Raw genomic sequence first — 24,155 nt, 5'->3', positions numbered from 1 at the left:
ATAAGAACATATAAAGAGTTATTCTAGTGCATCAACACTTAAGAAAAAGATGTGGGGGAGTAGTTCTGTGTGTTGGTGAGCAGGAAGGTAACGCAAAGCCTCACTCCTTTGGCTCCACAGCTGTACCCCTTTGGCTAAGATAGCCCCTGCCTTGTGTCCCCATCAGCATGGAGGGGATGAAGAGATGTCTGTAGAACTTCTGTGATCTGGAAAGACTCCCACCCTCTCTGTCCGTCAGCACACATCTCCCCTCCTTTCTGCCTTGAGACTCAGGGCTGATGGGCATGTTTCTCTCGCTGGCCTTCTATCACAGGTGGTCCGTATCAAGAGCCCAGAACATAGAGCAGAATTCTTGCCTTCAGGACTGTTGCCCTGTGTCTCGGTACATCACGTTCTGGTCTGATGTTCCACTTCCCCTGGCACCTGAAGCTTTCTGCTGTGCCACTGGACACTGAGTGTTGACCTGTTAATGAGATCCTGGACCCTCAACCCTCCTCTTCCTCAGAGAGGTACGGCTCTCCCCAGCACCATCGACCTCCCTGACCACTTTGTGAGTTGGCCTCTGCTTTCCCAGGTCTCTCCCTTTGCTCCTGGGGTTTGCTATGTGCCCTTTTATCTTCCTTGCTGCTTCCCGAACCTTGGAATCTCATGCTCTCAGACCGTGACCTGTTTCTGCCACCCCCTTTCCTTCCAGGCCATTTCTGCCCTCTTTGGACTTTTTAGCTCCATATTCCCGAGCATGGATTCCGGGCATGTCGTGTCCTGTTCATGACATTTACAGCACTCTGGGGAATGCCTCGCCCTCTCTTTTGTGGAGCTTTGTCTGCCTTTGACATGACTTGGTCCTGGCCTTCAGCAGTAACTCAAGTTCTCACATTTCCTACATTCAGGAATCGTGCGACCACCTGCTATTCCAGCTCACTTCCTCTGGTACTCTGTTTCCTATAGTTCTTCAGTGTGGAAACGCAACATGCCACTTCCCCTAACAGCTTTTCCTTACCCTTCTCCCGCCATTTCCTTTAAATGGAAAATGCCCAGGATGGAGAGTATCATTTTACCATAGAAGTGAAGAAGGTGGGGGAAGTAAAATTTGGTGAGAGGGTAAAAACCAAAATCTCCTGGAGAATATTAGGAAGGCCCAGAGTAGGACTGCAACAGACACACCAAGGTTGAGGGGGCAGGAGAACCATATGCGCTATAACAGAAATAAGGTGGTTTCCCTCTTGTATCCATGGAACATGAGCAATCAAGAACCATTTCTACTCCATGACCCCTGAGCAGGAGCTCAACAGCAAGTCCCATTACAGTAATTGTAGTAGAAAATCTTCTGTAATTCCTTCCCAGTGTTAAGAGGATACATATATCATTAACATGTTTAAATGTTTAGGTAATGCAACAGCATTAATTGAAATAATTAGCTTTCGTGTGTGTATAGCCTATGGGTGTACTGGGTAACTTTAGAAGTACCATAATGAATAGAAATTATTTTTTGTTGTTTAAGTTCAAAGCCTCCACAATCCTTTTAATGTAATTTATTTAAAAATATTGTAGCCTTTGAACTTAATAATTTGGTTCAATTTTGTTAGATAGATACTATTTTCATCATCATGATAAAAAGTTAGTATATCATTTTTGTAGCAATTACTTTCCTACTTGATTCTAATCTTTTTAAGAAGGCTTTTCCATTGAAGCTTATATTCTTTATTCTTAAGAGTATGGCAGAGGTGGTTGTTTCATTTTTGCTGAGTTCTGGGTTTCAATGCCCTTGTATTCTGAAATATATAGGGTTAGAAAGAGCAAGTCATGTGCTGTGCAGCTTTTCCTGAAACTTGGTGACCCCTCAGATGCTCTCAATGTTGTCAGTCCTCCAGTCTTCCTGTTTATAGCCTAGTTTGAATTTTCAGGGGACATGAAGGTGCCAGGGCTTGGAGTGGGGTCTGTGTCTGCTTTAGGGTCATGCGTCCCGTCAGAGGCATTTCCTGCTATCACAGGCAGGTCAGTGTGCAATTTGGTCTTTGCTTATCTGATGTCTTTCATGTAACACTTTATACGAAAAGTTTTCTTTGGGGCTGGGATTGTGGCTCAGCGGTCAAGCGCTTGCCTAGCACGGGCGGGACCCGGGTTCGATCCTCAGCACCACATAAAAATAAAGGCATTGCGTTGTGTCCATCTACACCTAAAAAATAAATATTAAAAAAAAGAAAATTTTTCTTAGATTTTATTCTATGTCTTCTGCATTACTTTCATCTTGGCTTTTTCTGGGCATTCTTCTAGGTTTTGGCAGTGGTCATTCTAAGAAATTTATACATATTTCTATATATCACTGAAGGGAGACTGTCTTGACATTCTCAGACTTTGGACCATTGTGAAAAATGCCTGGATGAAGTCAGACATCCAGGAAGCGATCAGATGCCTGCAGAAATCATTTCTGTACAGGGGCTGAAACAGTGATAGATGCTTGCTATATAACTTACTCAGCCTCTTGGGCCCTTTAATCAGTTTCATGATGTTAAAATGTGGTCCAAACAAATTATTTGTTGCAAGAGAAAATGAGGTAACTCTAAAGATATAAGCTAATAGATATAAACTATTCCAATATGAGTAGAGGAGGAATGTTTTGTAATAACAAATTAGAATAATGCATTGAGTATCATTTTCTATGAAATTTAGAGAAAGAAGTCATGCTGTAAAAATAATCCAAACTTAGGTAACAGAAGATGGATTTATTATGCACAACCACAGTGTACGTGGAGGTGCTGTTCCTAATGGTAGCATATGTGAATCTACCATTAAGAATGGTCTTAACATATAGTTTAAGCCCCTTCAAGCTTATATTTGAAGTAGAAAAAAAGCCAAACCACTATTTTAATTATGTATAACACTAAATAACATTCCTAAAGTTTACTGCTTAATAATTGCCATCATGCTTGCAGTCATTAATAGTGAAAGTATATTTGCATTTTCACAATTCAGTTGGGTATCAGAAATCTTACATTACTTTTTATGGCTCAGTGCTAGAGTGCTTGCCTTGCACGGGCGGGACCCGGGTTCGATCCTCAGCACCACATAATTGTAGATGGCATTGTGTTGTGTCCATCTACACCATAAAAAGTATCATAAATAATAAAAAGTGTCATAAAATAAATAGAAACTATTACTTTAACAAATACCAGCATTCTGAATGAAATAGACATAGGAAAAGTTTTGGTGTATGGGCTCTCTCTCTCCTTTGTGGATTGCAATAACGTTAGTTCATGCAAAGTAGACATGAGATATTTGGACAGGAGATTTCAGTTTTTGCATGCTTTCAGGGGTTAGCTCAGTCAATGTTGGGCCTGTGGTACACAGGAAGATGTTAGGGAGATGGAGGCTGTTTGCTGTATGAATTATTAGGAACCTTGGACTTTAACAGCAAAGTTGTTTGCCTAAGTGATTGGAAATAATTAACACTACTTGAGTGACCTCCCATTCTTGAGGATAGAGATCAGTTTGGTCATATTTAAAGTTGTAAATATGATCAAATTCTTAAGAGTTACTTGGATAAGATATTCTAAGCAAACTATTTTTGGTTATGTTAAAAAGTCAAATGTAAGAAGAATGTATACTGGAGGTCTCTATTTCAAATAATATTCATTATGAGACTAAGTTTAGGACACTGAGCTTAGTTTAGGGAGATAATTGTATTGCACTAAGTTATTCAAATTGTTTACATGTTCATTTGAGAATATAAATTTGTTTTAAAAATACATTGAATATTTTAAATTAAATAATTAGCATCTGCTCTTTAATGTATGAAGGCTGTCTTATGTATTTAGTCTGTGATGTGTGTTAAGAAAAGGCATAAGGAAGTTTAGCTATTGAAGAAATGCTGGACTTTAGGAGATTCTGTTATCTTGGAAGTAAGATATTTTTAATACCACACTAGTTTTTCAACTTAAGAATAAAGCTGGGAAAAGTTGCCTTTAGCTATTAGTTTTCCTGAATCCAAAGAGACGGGTGGGGCAGGATCAAAAATACTTATTTGATCAAAGTTATTGGCTCTGAAAGTATTCTTACCTATGTAAGAAAGATGAAAGGTGTTGTTTTTATTGCATGCTAGTAACAGTGTAATTTTGAACTAATTGGTGTTGAACTGCCAATCACCTGGGGGGAATGCAAATAGATACTCTTACAATTTCCTTTGAGGTAGTGAAATCTTATGTCGGGGCTGGAAGAAAAACAGAATAATACCGTTAAATTGACCTTAAATGAGCTGCTTTGTGGTTTTCTTGGAGAATCCCTTTCTATTTTTCACGACTTGTCTAAACAGGTTTTGTCTACCAATTCAGCTTATTGACTAGACAGTGTTGACATTGGACATTTTAGGTTCATTTTGAAATAAAGTAATGGTAATACAGTTTTTCAGGATATTTTTTATTTTTTAGTACAACTTAAATTCATATAATCATCTAGTATGTATTTGTACTGTGTCATAATTTCTCACACTAGCTATCATTTTCTTCTGGTCATTTTTAATGAAATATTCTGTCCCACAAAAGCTTGCTTTTTAAACTTAGATATTGGTATATCACCATGTAATAAAGGTGGTAAGGTCCTTGAATACTGTGCTGGTAGAGATGAATCTTGTCATTTAACAAAAGCACACCTAGTTTGTGGGTAATAGGAATGTGTTCTTGATTTTCATAGGCCAGTCAGTATTTACTAATCACCTGTTGTGTGGCTAGAGGTGGGCCTCCTGAAGTGAAAGCACAGAATTTCAGAAATGTCACTTGTTGTTTTCCTCTGAAAAATCATACAATGACTGGCCTAGACATTTGCATTGAGCTTTTTTAGGTTTACTCATAAGGTAGACATGTATGTCTTTTCATTTAGTTTCAGATTGGCAATGGAAATATCATCTATTCTGGTGAACAATCATCAGGTTATTTTTTTGTATTGGTTACTGGAATAATAGTTCTTTACAAGTATAGGAAATGGCATGTAGTTTGGAATTATACTAATGGAATACAGAGGCTAATTGAGTGTTAATTATAGTACTGTATAATTTATGAAGAATTGGGATAAAAAGTAAAATATAGTTATCACTATTTATGCAAGCAATGTTGGGAATTGAACTCAAGAGTCTCGCACCTTCTAGGTAAATGCTCTACCACTGAGCCACACCCCCGTCCCCAAACAATAAATCTAAAAGATCCAGCTTTATCTTACAAGATTCCTGAATTTCAAAAATATTGACTTGGGGCCAGGGGTCTTAAACTTTCACATAGAAAAATTACAAAGTAAAACCAGGTCAACATCAGACTTGACATTTGCAGCCTGCTAAGGATCAGTGAACAGCATCCACAGTTGGGGGGTGGTGGTGGTAAAGACTACTTCTAAGAACTCACATATCTCAAAGATTCCATTCATCTCTTAAGGCAAAAAAGCAATGCTTATTCATTTCACATCTGTGTAGTGAGTAGTTAATCTGTGCGAGGCACTTTTCTAACTTTCATACTGAAGCAACAATTTACTAATAGCTAAAAATATTTTTTTAAAAAAGACTATCAATGGACCTTTTCATTTTATTCATTTATATGTGATGCTGAGAATAGAACCCAGTAGTGCCTCACACATGCTAGGCAAGCACTCTACCACTGAGCCACAACCCCAGCCCCCTAGTAATAGTCTTAAGCTAAGTCTCTTTTTGTAGAGGTCCTGGAGATTTAACCCAGGGGTGCTCCACCACATCCCCAGCCATTTTTGTGTTTTTATTTTGAAACATGGTCTCACTAAGTTGTTGGGGCTGGCCTCCAACTTGCGATCTTCCTGCCTCAGCTTCCTGAGTTGCTGAGATCACAGGCCTGTGTCACTACACCTGGCTATTAAGCTAAATATTTTTAAAGCATCAGTCACTGCTCCCTACTCATCTCTCCAACTCCTTGATCTTGTTAAACAACCTCAGCAAGGTCAAGGAGTTGGGGAGATGAGTGGGGAGCAGTGAGTGATGATGAGATGAAACAGTCATGAGCTTTTCCTAGAAAGCGTCCCTGTGGAGTTAGAGAGCATTGTGTGGATATGGAATGGAATGAGAATGGGAAAGTGACCTTGAAGTGCCTAACACGGGGTGGGGGGGGGATAAACAGGAATCCCACTAGCTGGGGAAAGAGGAAAAAAAACAGCAAAATAGAAATTATAGAGTTAAATGAAAGGAGAAAGATCACCAGTCTCTCAGCCAAAATGTGGGTGGCACAATTTAGTCCCTTGATGTCACTGTTGAGCTGCTGGAAAACTCACTTGGAAGCTTGCTCTATGTTCCAAGCTGCTAATTACGTGAACTTATTTCCTTACTTTTAAGCTACTCTGAATTTTCTTATTTAGTGGTGAGCTTCCTAATAGATACACCCAGTTTCACAGATAGGAACGCTAGGTTCAGAGAAGCATACACTTACAGGGGTGAAAAATTGAGAGAAGAAAACTATAATAAAATTTTGGAATATAGCAGACCTGAGAGAATTTTGGAAAAAGCCAATTTAGCAGAATCAAGAAAGCTGACTCCTAAGCCAGGTGTGTTTGGTCTATATGCTAGTCTCCCCCAGAGTCTCAAAGGGTGGCACCACCAAGCGGAGTAGTGAGAGCTCAGTGAGGAGGGCTGCTTGAAAAGCCTATTGGGAAGGGGTCTAAGTCCCACATCATCTCCCTCTGAGCAAGGTTCCAGGCACCTGTCTCCCTCCTGAGGAGAGGAGTGAGGGTTACTCTGAGGGTAACACAGGGCAGGTCTTAGCCCAGTACAGTGAGGGTGGGAGTGCCACAGACGAGATGCACAGGCTCCCTGTCCTCACCTAGACAGCCAGGCTTCAGTCCTGTAGGGAGAGAAGGAGGGTCTTAGCTGAGGATCTGTCTTGTCTAGGAGGAAAGTGCTACACATCCAGCAATAAGCTGTTAGCTAGGTGATTCTACAGGAAGTGTCACCATTGTCAGTCCAATCCACAGAGTCTTGAGCTTCAAATTGGAATTTTTGTTGCTTCATTATTTATTTAAATAAAGAATTTAACCTTTATTTATTTTTTATGTGGTGCTGAGAATCAAACCCAGTGCCTCACCTGTGTTAGGCAAGTGCTCTGCCACTGCGCCCCAGCCCCAGACCTGTTGCTTCATTCTTAAACAGGAACAGACAAATGAGGTTCACCAGACTGTCTGAGGAAAGCCTCTCTGTGGCACAGCAAACAAGACCACTTGGGGGACAGAATATGCATGGGAGAAGAACAGCTCATCATAAACTCCCTCTTCATATCCCTAGGGACAGGGATTGTATTCTTGAGAAAGGAATCTTGTAAGCAGGAAGGGATTCTTGAAAATTAGAAACAATAGCATACTTAGAATATTGAACAATAAAGAAAAACTGTTCCGGGAAATTGGTCAAAATTACAAAAATAGGGAAAATAGGAGAGTTAATATTAGAGAGCTACTTCAGGAGATCTGATATATGGCTAGCAGGAATTCCAGATAGGGAGAAGAGAAGGAATAGTGCAGAAAAAATACAAAATCAAGAAAATTTTCAGTTTGAGGGACATGAGTTTGGAGATCCAGAGGGAGGGCTCATCTTGCACTGAACAGCACATATGAAGATGGACTCACAGCGAGAACACCGGGAACTCGGATGCTGTGTACTTCACAGTGGGACTCACAAGCACGACTCATAAGACACACAAAGGGGCAGGAATGAGAACAGCAGCAGGCTTCTTAACGTAGCAGTGGCTTCAGAACTCTGAAAGAAAAGTTTTAGCCCAGTACACACCCAACTCTGTATTTAACCAAATGGCGAGAGAAAGGTATTCCCATTTGTGCAGTCTTATGTGATTTTCCTCCCATTCATCTGTTCTCAGCAAGCCACTGGAGGACACGCACCACCTAAGTGAGGGGGAGAGGATGGGCCTTGCAAGAAGGGCAGCCCTAGATGACCATGTGCACCTGGCAGGGGCAGCAGTCTCCGGAGCGGGCAAGTCCCAGACTCTAGGAGAAGCTCTATCAAGATAATGAAATTTCAAAGAATATAAAACCCAGGAGAAAATAGAGACTATTGGTGCAAAGTTTGAATTGGTGATAAATACATAGAAAACTAATAAGTAAATGAAAAGAAATAATTTCTAATTCTGGGGGTAGAAGAATGTTAAAAAAGAAAGGAAAGCTGATCATAGTTTTCTACAGGGGCAAGCAGTGGGTAGCATTTCTGTTGTTACAGTGATGTGTACAGTGAGGAAGGTGGAAATGGAAGTGTACCAACTGCCACGCCGAGTTATTCTAAAGGCAGAATCAGATCTTAAGGATGTAAACCACCTGAATTCCACTGTTACAGAGCAGGCCCGGTCAGGCTGGGTCCTTCAACATGCGTTCCTCATGTTGGCTGCAGGCTCCATTTGCCCTTTCTTCCAGGAAAGCACCTAACTTTGACTTTGAGTTTTCCCATTAGATAAGATCTGTGGGATTGCTTTTCAAAGTTCTCCACCTCTTCTAGCCAAGGAACTGAATCTTCAAGGGTCATCTGAGCCCTGTCCTTAGGACACTTGCTCAAGGGTCACTCTGAGCCCTGTCCTTAGGGCACTTGCCCTGTGGGCTTTCATTCCTGACCCCAACAGCTTAAAGACTGAAAGTGGTTGGGCAGATTCCTCTTGCAGTGACCGTGGAGGGGGATCCTGATGGTCCTGCGCTGACGCTTCCAGCTGCCTGGTGTCCTCTGTTTGCCTCACTGGCAAGTTTCTTGCTATATCTCATGAGTTCCTTTTCCGTTTTAACTAGGGAATCAACTTCAGTTACAATAACCAATGATGTGGGTTTTAAACCTCAAATAAGTTTCGATTGGATAAGAGAAAACGTTTAAAATGAAAGGCGTGCGTGTGTGTGTGTGTGTGTGTGTGTGTATAGGTATGTGAATATGCAAGCAAGACAAATAAAAAAGATTAGAATTTAAGGCCATAAAATAGAATTTTAGTTATAAAGCATTGCAGATGGGGGTCACATGAAGTGGTAAAAGGTGTGATTCATAATGAAGATGCAGCAGTGATAGGTATGACAACAAAGAGAAACCTCAGCAGCTAATACAGGTTCATGAGGAGAAGCTTCTGCAGAACTGAGGAAATCTGACCAAAGCACAGGTGTGCTGGGGATTTTAACTTATCTGTCGCAGAGTTTAAAAGATAAATCAACAAGAATAGGGACATATTATGTGCAAACCATTAGAGAAAGCAGCAGAAGACCTGAGTAGGGGGGATGCCCAGGTGGAAATGTGGTCAGTCACATCAAGGAAAGGACGTGTTAAGTAGCAGTGGGAAGGTACTTGTCACCCATCACTTCCAGTGCTGGGGAAGAGACTAGAAAACAGGTACTTTCAAAAGTTATTGATGGAAATATAAACTGTTACAGTAAATTAAATTATTACAGTAAATGACACTATTTTGGCAATGTAACCTTTAAATATCTAATAAAACTAAATGCTCACACCTTTGACTCTGATATGAATTTAGAGAACTTGTCATACAAAAATAATAGAATCAAAACATACTGGATGTGCAATGATAATTTTTATTACAACATTGTTTGTAGTGGCAAAAAATGAAGAAAACCTGAATATTCACAAATGGAATAATTTTGAGTAGAATTGTAGTACATTCCTATTATGGAATAACATTCCTATTATGGAATGTTATTCAGCTATTGTGGAGTTGGCCCTATGTGTCAACTTGGATGTAGCATTGAAAAGGACAGCAAATGGTCAAGTAAAGCTTCTTATTTGGTCCTACTAATATAAAATGCACAACAATATATGATGAAAGCTAAGCGCAAAAATGAAGAAAGGTAAGGAAGCGTCAGCTGTGCTGGTGATGGTGGTCACTAAGGAGGTGAAGGGAGGGGAGTAGACCTTGGTTCTTTTCCACTTGGTACAGTAAGCATGTGATGCTCTTACAGTTAAGAAAAGATTAATAATAGATCAAGTAAGAATTTTATCAACATAAGAAATTTTCTAGGAAACATTTTTTTCTTTTGAAATGTATTTCTTCTTCTTTTTATTCTGATTTGTTATAATAGGACAGCAGAATGCATTACAATTCATATTACATATATAGAACACAATTTTTCATATCTCTGGTTGTATACAAAGTATATTCACACCATTCGTACATGTGCTTTGGATAATGATGTCCATCTTATTCTACTATCATTTCTAACCCTATGCCTCCTCCCTTCCCCTCTCAACCCTTTCCCTATCTAGAGTTCATCTATTCCTCCCATGCTCCCCCTACCTACCCACTATGAAACAGCCTGATGCAGGTTGTTTTAATGAATCATAATAATAGCCATTATTTATCAGGTGGTTAGTATGTTAGGAAACATTTTTAATCAAGAAGAACCTGGATGTCTTAAATAATAAAGATGTGAATGTGCTTTTTATAAATCACAGCAACATTTGTTTTTATTCCCAATTATCAGGATTTGCAGTAATGTTCTAATGTGCTAAGGGTTCTGTTGTTATACTTCTAAATATTTTTGCTTTGGGTAGGTCTGTCTTCATCGGTGGAATACAACATAATGGACTTGGAACAGGAACTTGAAAATGTAAAGGCCCTTAAGACAAAACTAGGTACTGTACTTCTTTTTCTTATGTATTGATCTTTAAAGACCTTTCTTATGTATTGTCTTTAAAGACCTTTCTTTGGTGTAGTCTGAAATACTAGAAAATTTGCAAAATCTTTAGATTATGTTAGAACTTTCTGTGTGAAGTCATTAGTAAAGACTGTCTTTTCGTTTGGGAAGAGGACAGTTATATATTCACTCACTTTTTTGTGTGTATATACTAATAACTTTCAAAGATGCTAATTCTCAAAGGTGTTACTCTTCTGTCTTCTCATTTACATTATTTATGATAAATAATCTGTAATACTTATCTTTTTTAATATTAATTTTTTAGTTATAGGTGGGCACAATATCTTTTGTTTTTATGTGGTGCTGAGGATTGAACTCAGTGCCTCACACATGGTAGGCAAGTGCTCTACCATTGAGCCCCAGCCCCAGGCCATATTTATCTTTTAATATATCTTTTTAATGTATCTGCTATTAGGATACCTCCTTAACTGTTAATTTTGGGCAATCTGCTTATGATGAGCCTTTCAGTGTGCTGTATTCTTTGGATTTATTGAGTCTCTCAGATCTGGGAATTTATACTTTTCATCTAATTTGGAGAATTGTTGGCTGTTAACTTCTGCAAATATATTTTTCCTTGTCTCCCTACCCTTTTATCAGGAGCTCAAGTTATGTGTAGATTAGCCCATAGCTTGAGGATGCTTCTGTGCTTTTTTATCTCTTTTCTTTTTGTTTCATTTTTGACGGTCTTTGACTGTCCTTTCACTAATCTTTATTCTACAGGTCTGACCTGCCTTCTGCATGTCTGACCCATGTGTGTTTCTATTCCCAGTTACTAGGATTTATAATTTGCATCAGAGAGTGCAGTTTTCATTTCTGTAAGTTCTCTTTGGGTCTGGTATCTTTCACACCTCTAATTAACATTTCAATCTCTGTCTTCCACCTTTATGAAAATAAGGAACATAATCATGACACCACTTGGAATGTTTTTGTTTTATAAGTCTAACATTTGTGTTGATTCTTGAAAAGTTTGGATTGATTTTCTTCCTCATTATTGGTAGTATTTTGTGCTTCTTTGCATGCTTGGTAGTTTTTGATTTGAAAATTTTGGGGGTGCTGTTTTTTGGGGGGATATTGGGGATTGAGCTCAGGGGCACTTGACCACTGAGCCACACCCCCAGTCCTGTTTTGTATTTTATTAGAGACAGGGTCTCACTGCATTGCTTAATGCCTCGCTTTTGTTGAGGCTTGAACTTGCCATCCTCCCGCCTCGGCCTCCCAAGCCACTGGGATTACAGCTGTGCACCACCTCGCCTGGCTTGGGTGCCATTTTTGTTACTTCCAGAAGTGAGGCGTTTTGTTTTGGAGAGCAGCGAATTCACTTGTAAACCGTGTGATGTTACTGTGTCTTGGTGTGAAGCCTTATGAGGCCGGATGAGAGCTCTACCACATTCAGGGCTGATTTTCCCCTGCCTCTTAGGCAGCCACTGTTCTTGGCCCTTGCTGATTGCCAAGTTCTGTTCCCTCCGACTTTTGTGTGGAGTGTTTCCTGACGTGTCTGATCTGATCATTACTGAGCACATGACTGGCCCTTTGCAGGCCCTGGGCGTTCTTTGCCTGTGTTGCAGTCTCCTCTCAGGGATGGTGCTCTGTATGCGTCAGCAGGTTTGGTCCCCTCAGGTCTTCTGCTCAGGAATGAGCAGATCTCTCCTTGGGTTCATCTTCCCTGTGCCATGGTCTGGGGACTCACAAGAAGGTTGGTCAAACAGACTTATACTCTTTGTTTCCCTTCTTCAGGGATCACTGTCCTGCCCCAATAAGAAGTCTACTGTCTTGAAAACTGTCATTTCAAATATGGGTTCTTTCTGGTTCTTAATTCTTTCAGGCTGGATGGCAAATCTGTGCCCTGTCATTCCATCCTCAAAAGTCCAGAATTAGGTTTTCAAAATCAGATATGTTCATTTTAATTTCTGTAAGTAATATTATATTGCCTCAAGTTATCTTAGTCATTTTACTGTGGATGGATTTCAGATATGTTTCCAGTATTTTGCTTTTAAGAATAATGTTGTTTAAGCATTTTTGTGCGTGTCTTTTAGTGTATGTTTTTTTCAGGACACACTCTAGAAGTGAATTACATTGTACTTAAGTATATTCACTTTTGTAGATAAATGCTAAGTTCTTTCCTAAGTATTTGCATTATTTTGCATTCCTACTAGGCATAGTAGGATTCCCTATTGTCCCCATCCTTGCTAACACTTGACAATGTAGAACTTTTAAATGTGTACCAATGTAGTGGATGGACATGGTGTTCCATTGGTGGTTCTCATCACATGTTCCATTCTGTGATTGCAGGGCCCTTCTAGCTTCTGCTTGGAAACACTCTTTGGAATTTCACTTAGTACATGTGTCCTGCAGTGATTCTTTCAGTTTCTGTTTGTCTGGAAACATTCACTTTGTAGGGCATTTTTTAACAGAATGGAGAATTCTTATTTGTTACTTTTCTGCATTATGGAGATGTCATCCCAGTGTCTTCTGGTTTCTGGTTTAAAGTCATATTGTTGGTTTTCGAAGGGCTTTAAATATTTCCTTTTTGTCTTTGTTTAGCCGTTTTACATTGATGTGCTAGGTTTTTGTTTGTTTGTTTGTTTCATGTGTATGCATTTTTTTGGTTTCTTGATTATGGTTCTTAAGATGTCTGTGCCTTCATGACTGTGGCTTGATGTCCTTCACCCACTTGGGAGAATTATTGGTCATCATCTCACCAAACACTGTTTCTGCTTCATTCTCTCAGTTATATACATGGCAGACATTGTCACTCTTATTCTTGTCCATATGTCCCTCCTTTTTCATTTCCATGTTTCAACTGTGATACTTTCTGCAAGTCTTGTTTTCTATTTCACCATCTTTTCAGCTATGCCATAACTATTCCAAACTATCTGTTGAACTCTTAATTTTTGTTATAGTTTTTTTTCTAGTTCTAGAATTCATGTTTGGTTATTTTTATTGGTTCAAACTTACTTGTGAAATTTTCCATTTTGTCACTTACCTTATTGAACCTATCAATCATTTCAGGCCTCTTTCTGATAAGCCCATAAGTGGACCAACTGAGGGTCTGTCTTCCTCTTTATCCTGCCTTCTGGACATGCTTGACTCAAAGCTAGACTTTTCTAACAGAATCATAGAAATTGAATGCTGTTTTCTTCTTTCTGAGCAGTTTCACTTTGGCCTCTGGTGGGCAGTAGAGTGAGACATAACAACTTAGTCCTTCTGGGCTGGTCTGTTTCCAGCATGACCTTGATCCTGGGTTATGGCATTTCATTGGTCCTCACTGAAAACCTGGCTATTTTGATCAGGCTTTTTTAATGAACTCTAGCTTGCTTCTCAAGAAACTTGAGCCAGCAGAGCTTTGCTGGGCTTCCAGCCAGGACTGCATCCTTCTGCTCTCCACAGTCTCTTGGCTACTGAGGCTTTCTGGGAGAGTGGGTTTGCATGTCAGGTTCTCTTCTTTGCCCTTCCTTTCTCTCTATAATGGTGGCATCTCAAATTCTGGCTGCCCTGGTAGCCCCAAACTCCAGGGTTTGTCTCCCTGGCCCTGTTGAGTTTTCTGAGAGTTTTGCTTTAACTTCGTTGTCTCCTGACTACTGATTTCTGCTTGATCTCTGAGTCTCATGGGTCCATGCCAGCTGCTTATTGGAAAACACCTTTGGGATAAAGTGGTGTACATGGGGGGCTCACCTGCACACAATTCAGAGAATATTGGCTCCTAGTTCTCCTATCTGGGTAGCTTTCTGGTGTCTTAATGCAGATGCTTTAAAAGTGGAATTTCCTTTGTCCAGGTGTTCTTGGCAGGGGGACTGGAATAGTTCATGGTGTCCTTGGTATCTAGCCATGGATGTCTACTTCTAGCCTTCAGAAAGCTGGGAGTGTCACTGAGGCTAGAGGAAAGTTTATGTATGTTATTGTACTCATTCAAGGGTATGTCTATGTCAGTATGTATATCTATACCAAATGCAAAGCTTTCTGTATTTCAAGTAAGCTGTATATTTACAGTATGTTTACATAAAAATGGAATTGTCTTTACAGGGATAAAATTTAGGCCTCCCAGAATTGAGCTGTTTAACACAGTGAACTGATTCTTTTTTTTTTGTACCAGGGATTGACCTAAGGGGCACTTAACCACTGGACTACATATCCAGCTCTGTCTTTATTTTATTTAGAGACAGGGTCTCACTGAGTTGCTTAGCGCCTCACTTTTGCTGAGGCTGGCTTTGAACTTGGGATCCTCCTGCCTCAGCTTCCCTAGCCTTTGGGATTATATGTGTACGCCACTGCGCCTGGCACAAACTGATGTTAAAACTCTGATTTTTGTAATTTATGAAGGAAAATTGAAAGTAATTTATGCTTTTCAAAATGGGAAAAAATAATGTATACTGCTAATATCATGATGGGATGAAAATATAAATCTGGAGATAATTTTTAGAAATTTCTGAAATTTTTGTCTTGTTTTTTCCTTCTAATAGAGAGGCGAAAAAAGGCTTCAGCATGGGAAAGAAATCTGGTGTATCCCGCTGTTATGATTTTACTTCTTATTGAGACAGTAAGAATTTATTTTCATTCTTCGTAAAGCATATTATATTTTATTTACTTTAGCCTTTGAGTATTGTAGCTTTCAGCTAAATGGTTTCTAGTGAACAAGATTTTCTATTGAACAAGATTAAAATGCATTTATACCTTTGTTAGAGCAAAGATGGAAGGTAATGCCAATTAGAAAAAGTCCTCAATTGTCTGTTTCCTGAGGAAATTCAGACTTTTGTCTCATTTGAGAAAACAAGATGTTGTAGAAACCCTAGTTTAAACTTGCTGAAAGGATATGAAAATTACATTGTGAAATTAATTCTGTTGATACTTTACATGTCTGAGATCTGTAGAGTTGTGGGTTTCCAATTGGTGAGACTACTTAGTGAATGGTCTATCTCATTATCTTTTGTCATAAGCTTTGAAATCATAATAATTTGCAGAATTTTAAAGAATTTACCCTGGAGCATTTATACGTCATCTGCTTTGTTTGTGGAATTTGGTCTTGGCTGCTTTCCCTCTGTTCTGGAGCATGCATTTGGTCCTGTAGACTTATCATCTGCATGTTGGAACCAAGAGCTGACCCAGCCCAATCTTTGTGTTGCAGGCTATCTCGGTCCTACTGGTGGCCTGTAATATTCTCTGTCTGCTGGTTGATGAAATAGCAATGCCGAAGGGAGCAAGGGTACAGTAAAGTGCTTTCCTCTCTTTTGCAAGTGTGTTCTGTGTATAGACCTGAGTGTTTTTAGTAAGTGAATGAAAACATTTGCCTTTCTGTGAGGTCAAGTTGTATGACTTTCTTTATGGAAAGAGTTTTCAAACAGTGTTTTTATAAATATTGATTTCTCTAATTTTTTTTTTTTTTTTACTTTGAGTTGTCCTTTTTTTCAGGTTGCAGAGTTCTCTTTAAACTCTGGTATCAGAGTTAAACTTGGTTTTACTGAAATTCCTATTGGTGATTCTTTAAGAAAATGCATGCTCTAAAATAGTGATGTATAAAGAGTATACCTGTTAGACTCATTGGATTTTTTTTTAACCCAGGGCCTCAGGCATGCTAGGCAAGCACTCTGCCACTGAGCTGCATCCCCTGTCCACTCACTGGATTTTTCAAAGATCTAAATATACAGCTATAGGGACTTATACTTTAACTGTATCATACATTTTGTGAAACTATAACAAAATATACAGTTACTGGATAAAAGTATTTCTTTTCATGAATTAACTTTTTTCCTGATTTAAAAATCGATGATGTTATTTAATTGTATTGATGAACCTCTTTGAATATATTATTCATATGTACTATAGTTATCCTGATGTATTCATATTTGCTATTCTTTTTTATATATTACTACAAAAGTTTGAATCCTTAAAGTGGCATTTAAATTTTGAAATTTTATTTTATTTTTCCCAAGTCACCAGCTTTTGCATTCCCCATAGCCAGATTCATGATATCACTGATCCCTCTCTGACCCAGATGACATATCCTTGTCTCTCATAGGAACAAGCCAGTGTCTGTCTTAATTCCTTCCCTTCGGTTTCAGAAAAAGATCCCCTGTTCTTTCAAAGACCGATTTCTTTAGCCATTTTCTTGATTCACTCAACCACCAGCCTGCTTGGGACCTTGTGCCATCTGCCACTGCCATCGCCATACTTAGTTGTGCAAACCTACCGACTTCCCAGGTGCCTCATTCTGCACAATAAACAAGATGGTACTCCTTCTCCATCTTAGCCTTGTCTTTGTATCTCTCAAACCATGGGTTGACCAGGAAGTCATTCCTGTATTGACTGCCCGTTGACTCTTTAATCCATTTTAATATGCCATCAAGACAAAGTAAGTCCCAAGCTCTGTGGCACATTTTTATACTACCCCCCTGAGTGGATATTAGAGAGTGACATGTACCTTTAAGGGCTTCCTGTATGATTGTACAGATAAATTAGTTCATCTTAATCCTGCTATAGCTTTCTCTTAAAATGGAGTATTCCAAAAATATTTTCCATTTTAGTCAACATGGATTTGCAGGGGAGTAAAGTGTCTTTTCCTCACCCAGCATACGGTTCATGAGAGGTCTCTATATCAAAAGAGATCAATGAGAGAAAAGTGAACATATTTATTTAACATAAGTTTTATGTGACACAGGAGCCTTCAGAAGTGAAGACTCAGAGAAACAGGGAACCCTGTGTCTTTATTCTGAGGTTTGAAGCAGATTGGTCAGTGGAGTGGTGGCCCTAAGAGGGTATGGTTTACTTAGTATGTCCTTTGTCTTCAGAGAGGGGAATTCTCCTGGTATCTGGGGTTAGAGATAACCTAGGGTCCTCCCTTTGTCCCTCCCCACAATAAGGGTCCCATGGTCTGCTTCAGAGAACTTTGGGAGGTCAGAGAGTGATCTTTGTAGGTCTTCTCAAATACCGAGGTGTCAGGTTTTGGGGTAGCATGTTCTAAATCCAATCATTTTCTATTGACATCATTCTTTTTGTCTTCAAAATATTGGCAAGAAATTGATAAATTCCTTTCCCTTTGTTTATATCTGAGATTTTCATAGCTACTCTTCCATTTGTTGGCAAAATTGAGTGGATATATAATGTGTATGATAATATTTATTGGCTTATTTTTTATTAGTCTGACTACACATTCTTATCTCTGGTGGTGTTATATAAGCTGACTAGTAGAACAGTAATTCATATGCAGATCATTCCTTTAATATTTAGTTGTAAGATTTGAAAATATTGTTTGCAATTTACTAGGGAATTATATTTTGCCTGTCAGGGCTCATTAAATTAATATATTTTGTCTGGTTTGATTTTTTTTTAAGTTCTAGGTTTTGAAATAGATGTGACATTTAGGGGAAAAATGATGCATTACTTTTTAACAATCTGTGTTAAGTTATATTTTTTGTAACTCTGAGTTTCTAAGAAAGATTTGGGGAAGGGAAATAGGATAGGCATCCACTTTCTTTCTAAGCTTAGCTTAACTCTGACACAATTAATTTGTGTAATTCTGTATGTTGCCTTAGCCTTCAGATGAGTATATTTTCTATCCCTATTGTAACATTCTATTTGTAAAACATTTATCCCAAGAATATTTAAGATCTATTTTCTCAAGTAGCAAATTGCTACACTTTTTAACAGTAAGTATAATATCATTTTGGCAAGTACATTAAATTACATTTGAGGTAAATCAGATTTTTTTTTGAGCTTGTTAAAGTTGTTAACATGGTAGCTGAATTTGTTGATGAATTCAGTCTGATGTCATGTTTCATTGGCCTTTGAAAGCCTACATGTTATTTCAAGGTATTAAACATTCTTAGTTTCAACTGTCTAATGTTTGTGAAACAACGATTTTAGGAAAACTAAATATAGTGGTGTCAGTGGATTCTGAATTTTTTTTTTCTCTTCCAGGGGCCTGGAATAGGAAATGCCTCTCTCTCTACATTTGGTTTTGTGGGAGCTGCACTTGAAATCATTTTGATTTTGTATCCTTTCTTTAACTGAATTTTCTGTCTGTTAACAAGTTTTCTGTCTAGTTTCTGGGACAGTGGTAATTTACTAAGACACTTGTCTGGAAGAGAAAACAGGTCAGTCTTCCCCAAGCACTCAAAGTGGTGTTTTGTTTTGTTTTGTTTTTGCTGTGGGCCTTAAGACCTTTGGGAGGTTGCTGAGAACTCATGGAAACTCGCATTCTTCTGAAGAGTTTTCCTTGATTCTCACAGCTATCTTATGGTGTCTTCTGTTGTTGGTTTCTATAGTCTCCGATTTTTTGGAAACTTTACACCCAGGAAGGATGACACAACTATGACAAAGGTAAGGTAAAGTCTGAGGCAACTGTGGCCCTCTTTTGCCTTACAAGACAAACGGATTGTTTTATTTAGTAATTGCTCCGAATGGTTCATCTGCTGTGATAGGTGTTGGTTTGCAAGCTACGTAAACACAAGCAGGAAGATTTTCAGAATGCTGAGTGAGTGGGAAAAAGGATGAGCTCTGTTTGATTTGGATGGGGTCCATTCACTTGTAAATGCACAGAACTGCAGAGCTTGTTCACTGCTATAGAAGGGTCCTGAAAGGACTCTTTTGCCTATAAAGAAAACGTATTGCTAATGAGTAACTTTGATTGTACTAACTCTACTTCTGGGAGCTTGTCTGAAATCTGAAGAACTTAGTTGCTACAAGTAGTAGAGACAAAGTATCTCAAATTTGAATAATTAAAGTAAGTCAGAAGAGTTTTATTCAGAAACATTTTGTAGTCTGAGGTTAATTTGACTTTGTACAATATGTCATTGCCTTCATAATAAAGGCTGTTATCTTATATAGTGATTGAATCTCTGGAAAATGTTCCCACAGGCTGACAAAGAATGACTAATAAGAGTTGCTGGCTTACTTTTTTCTTCCATCGTATGTTTCTTATTTTTAACTTATTTAAAAAGGAGAAGATATATTACACACACACACACACACACACACACACACACACACACTTACACACATATATAGTGTTACAGCTTCTTTAAAGTCAGTAGTTGAGGGTTTTTTAAAATCTAGTATCTAGTTTAAATGATCGTAAGTATTAATAAACATTTCACTCCTCTTATTAAATGTGAACAAATAGCCTAGGACACCTTGAAAACGAGTGACTAAGTTCAGATGTTTAATAGCAGACACTTTTAAAATTAGATCTTAAAGAGAAGTAGATCTTATATAAGAGAACTTGAACAGTAGTCTGGTTTTAAAAATATAGTAAGAAGAATCAAATATATTTTTTTTATATTTGACAAGCAAAACTTTTTGAAATTGGCAATCATACCAATAATGTGAAGTATATTGTCTAAGTGAAAAGTGACATGAGTGTTCCATGACTGTGTGTGTGTGTGCCAGGTACTGTGAATATTTTATAGAATTCACAGTTTTATTCTCGCAGTTCTGTCCTGAGCAGTCAGCATCGCTCAGAAGCTGGCTGAGTGCGGCAGTGACCCACAGGGTGGGTGGTGCACTGTCATCCTGCTGCCCGGTTGCCCAGTATTCTTTCTGATCTCTCCTCACAGATCATTGGTAATTGTGTATCAATCTTAGTCTTGAGCTCTGCTCTACCTGTGATGTCAAGAACTCTGGGTAAGTTTAAATGAGAAATGTTCATTTAAAACCTTTTTTCTTAAAGATACTGTTACTAAACCTTTTTAACTTTTATTTTTTCAACTCTTTTAAAAAGATCACCTTTAAAATATAATGTTTCTTCCTACATTGTTATACCTTTAGTTCTGTACTTGGCCATACCAAGACAAACACTTTCATCAAATAAAAACCTTTAAAAAAAATTTAAAGTGTTTCTTCTCTAAACAATAGACTCCCCCCCTTCTCAGCCCCCACCACATTCACAACTTTTGAATCTTCCAGTGAGGAAACTGTCTTTAAAAAAACATTTTCATCCAGAAAATATTAAACTAATGTCTTTTTTTGAATGTAAAATTTAGTATGTAGTTTAAAAAACTGGAAAATTGTAAACTCATTTTAAGCTGCTTTGTATTCATGAGAGTAGAGTTGAAAAATATGCATGATACAGTTTCTGGGAGCATATGCTTGTTCCAAGGACGTCCTTGGTCCTAAGTCTCTCTTTGCCTGTCAATCAGATCATTTCCTTAGTTTGTCATTATACAGAGGATTCTGATCATCTTTTAAAAGTAAAACAGATTTCTACTTTGTCACTGAAAGGTCATTTGACCTTCTATATAAAATATTAATTATAGAGGTTCAGTTCTTGCCTAGGTATTATTTCAAACAAAACTTTCTATTGGACCGTTTTGTATAATTTTCTAGATTCAGGTTTTAACTTAGGAAACTAATGATTATAGAAACATCAGTAACTTCAGCAACGCGCTCTGCAACAACTGTAGTGCCTCTGGGTTTCTTCTGCTTTAGCTGTCATGTTGCCTCCATTATTGATTCAAGGCTAACGGCCATCAGCAGTGCAGGCTGTGCATGAAAGTGGGGGCTTTGTAGTTATCTTCATAATTTTTATGAAGACTTCATTTTTTTTAATAGAAAGTGTAAAGTGGACATGTAAAGGGACCACTGGAAACCCATTTACTTAGTCCATCAAATAATTTTGGTGATATGACAGCCACCCTGCCATTTAAACATTTAGAAAGCTTATGTACTGTGCTCTGTTACTTAAGATTAGTTGTTCATTATTAATAGATACTGATTTTGCTGATTTTGCTCTTCCTCTTTCTAGGAGAAGCATCTGTCCTTCACTATCAACTGTGAGTAGCTGTAGCCTTTGTGGTGTTCTTTCTCATTTATTTATTTTTTGTAGTTACATATACCAGCCAGGTTGAGGATATTCCTTCTTTTTCCTGCTTTTTTGGAGTGTGCTTTTTGTTTTTTAAACCAGGGATGAAGTTGTTGTTGTTGTTTTTAATCAAGGATGGATGTTGGATTTTTTAAAAATGTTTTTTGTGGATCTTTCGAGATAATATGGCTTTGCTTTTTAGTCTACAGATATGCTAAATTATGTTGAGTAGTTCTCAAGTGTTTGTTAAAACCACCCACTTCCTGGGGTAGGATCCTTGAGGTTTTTTCCTTGTTTATATTGGATGTGTTTTCCTTGTTTATATTGTTGGATCTGCTTCACTGTTTATGACTATATTGGTCTGTAGTTGCCCTTGTTAGTATCTAATATGGTTTAGATTAGGTGTACTCCAAAAACTCATGTGTGAGACAATCAAGAAAGTTCAGAGGTGAAATGACTGGGTTACGAAAGCATCAATCTAATCAGGGCCTTAATCCCCTGATAGGGGTTCAGGTGGTGGTAGAAGTAGACAGGTAGGGTGTGGCTGGAGGAGGGGTCACTGGGGTGTGCATTTGAGGTTTATGTTTTATCAGTGGTGAGAGGAGCCTCTCTCTGCTTCCTGATCATCATCGGGTACTGAGCTGCTTTTCTCCACCACATTCTTGTGCCTTGATGCTCTTCCTCACCACTGCCAGAGCCGTGGAGCTGGCTGTGGACTGAGACCTCTGAAACTGGGAAGCTCCAAATAAACTTTTCCTCCTCTATTTGTTCTTGTCATGTCTTGTGGTCACAGTGGTGAAAAGGCTGACTAAAACACTGTCTTTTACTCTGGTTTTGATGTACATATAAAGAATGCTCTCCTCATTCAGAATATTCTGAAATATACCCTCTTCTTCAGTTATCTGGATAAGCTTTTGTAGAATCATTTTTTCCCCTTTAGTTCTAATATAGTTCCTCACTGAAACCATCTAGGTCTGGAATTTATTGTTTTGGAAAGGTTTTAGTAACAAATTCTTTTATAAATAGAAGGCTACTGTTTTACCTATTTCTTCTCCAGCAAGCTTTGTTAATGTCGTTTAAGCAATTTGCTTTTTTTATCCAACTTGTTTATTGACAAGAGTTCTCTTACTTTCAGTGGAAGTAGATTTTGCAGTGAAATAATCTTTTGAAGCAGATTGGGTAATTGATATATTTTTTTCCTGAATAGTATAACTGCAAATTTACGAAATTTTATTGATCCTCTCAAGGACCAGCTTTTGGTTTCATTTATTTTCTCTGTTCTTTTTCTATTGTCTAGCTCACTGATTTGGCCCTTATCTTTATTATTATTTTTTCCTTTCTACTTACTTTGGAGTTTATTTTCTCTGATTTTCCTGTTGCCTTGAAATAAAAAGATGGGTTCATTGATCTGGGGTCTTTTTCCATTTCTGATATTGTCACTTAACACTAAAAATTTCCTTTTAAGTTCTGTTTTGGCTGCCTCCTCCCAGTTTTTATAGTAAGTATTTTGCTTCTCATTCAGTTCAAAATACTTTCTGATTTAATCTCTTTATTTCATCTTTGACCCATGAGTTATTTAGGAGTATGTTATTCAGTTTCCACATATTTGGGGGGATTTTCCAGAGATTTGTTACTGATTTTTAATTTGTTTTTTATTGATTTCATTATGGTGAAGAAGTGTATTTTATATGAATTGGATCATATTGAATTTATTGAGACTTGCTTTATGACCCAGAATAAGGTCTGTCTTTAGTGTACAGTTGAAAAGGTGGTATATTTTGCTATGGGTAGATGGTGTGTCCTATAGTAAAAGGTGAATTCAGTTGGCAGTGTTACTTGTACCCTCTATACTGTTCTATACTGTTCACTGTTTTATCAGTTATTGAGAGGAGAGTTTTGAAATTCTGAGTCTATTGTGGATCTGTTTATTTCTCCTGACAATTCTGTCAGTTTTTACTTCATGAACTTTGAACCTCTGGTATCAGATGCATAAATATTTAGGGTTGTTCTGCCCCCTTGATGAACTCACTCTTTCATAATTATGACAGTGCTAATGATTTTCCTTATCCTTAGTAATATTCTTTGAAATTTTCTTTGTGTTATATTAATGTAGCTATTTCAGCTCTTCAGTTAGTATATATTTTTTTTTTATTCTTAAACTTTTAACCTGTTTGTGTCTTTATATTTAAATAGTTGATATTTTATAAACATACAGTTGGATCTTGTTTTCTAGCTGGCCTATCAGTCTTTGTGTCTGAGTTTGGACACTTGAGCCATTCACTCTGAATGTGGCCATGGACATGACTGGGTCTGAATCAGCTCTCATGGTGCTTGTCCCGTCTTTCCTTTGTTCCTCTTTTCCTCTTTATCTGCATTCATCGAAATAAATTGCATTTGAAAGAGATGGTTCTGCTTTACCTCCTTTGTTGACCTATTTGCTATAACTCTTTGTTGTGTTATTTGACTGGTTACTGCAGGGTTTGTAGTATTAGTAAGAAATTTATATATAGTTTATCACCATCTGTCAAGTAAAGTGCCATGTAACATAAGAACCTTCCAACAATCTTCTTTCATTTCTTCTCTGCTAATCTTGTGCTATTATTTATTAAAATCAGATTTATTGTAGTATCATTGAGATATTCAAATTTTATATATTTAAGATGCTCAGTTTTACATTGTGATATATATA

At 37.9% G+C, this 24,155-nt stretch overlaps 1 pseudogene across 1 annotated transcript in view; it reads left to right on the top strand.

Annotated features, from left to right (window-relative positions):
* The window catches only part of LOC308658558 (limb region 1 protein homolog), a 138,267-nt pseudogene that overhangs the window by 101,820 nt on the left and 12,292 nt on the right, over nucleotides 1–24,155 (top strand). The window contains exons 11-16 of the transcript XR_014024302.1: nucleotides 10,535–10,615; nucleotides 15,135–15,211; nucleotides 15,797–15,874; nucleotides 18,586–18,659; nucleotides 18,897–18,987; nucleotides 20,223–20,289. The product of XR_014024302.1 is annotated as a limb region 1 protein homolog (transcript). The remainder of the gene's footprint in view (nucleotides 1–10,534; nucleotides 10,616–15,134; nucleotides 15,212–15,796; nucleotides 15,875–18,585; nucleotides 18,660–18,896; nucleotides 18,988–20,222; nucleotides 20,290–24,155) is intronic.

The sequence above is a fragment of the Spermophilus citellus genome (genome assembly GCF_964194105.1).
Source record: "Spermophilus citellus genome assembly, chromosome: 10".
Classification (NCBI taxonomy): domain Eukaryota; kingdom Metazoa; phylum Chordata; class Mammalia; order Rodentia; family Sciuridae; genus Spermophilus; species Spermophilus citellus.
The sequence above is the reverse complement of the archived record's forward strand: the minus strand, read 5'-3'. Positions and strand labels throughout refer to the sequence as shown.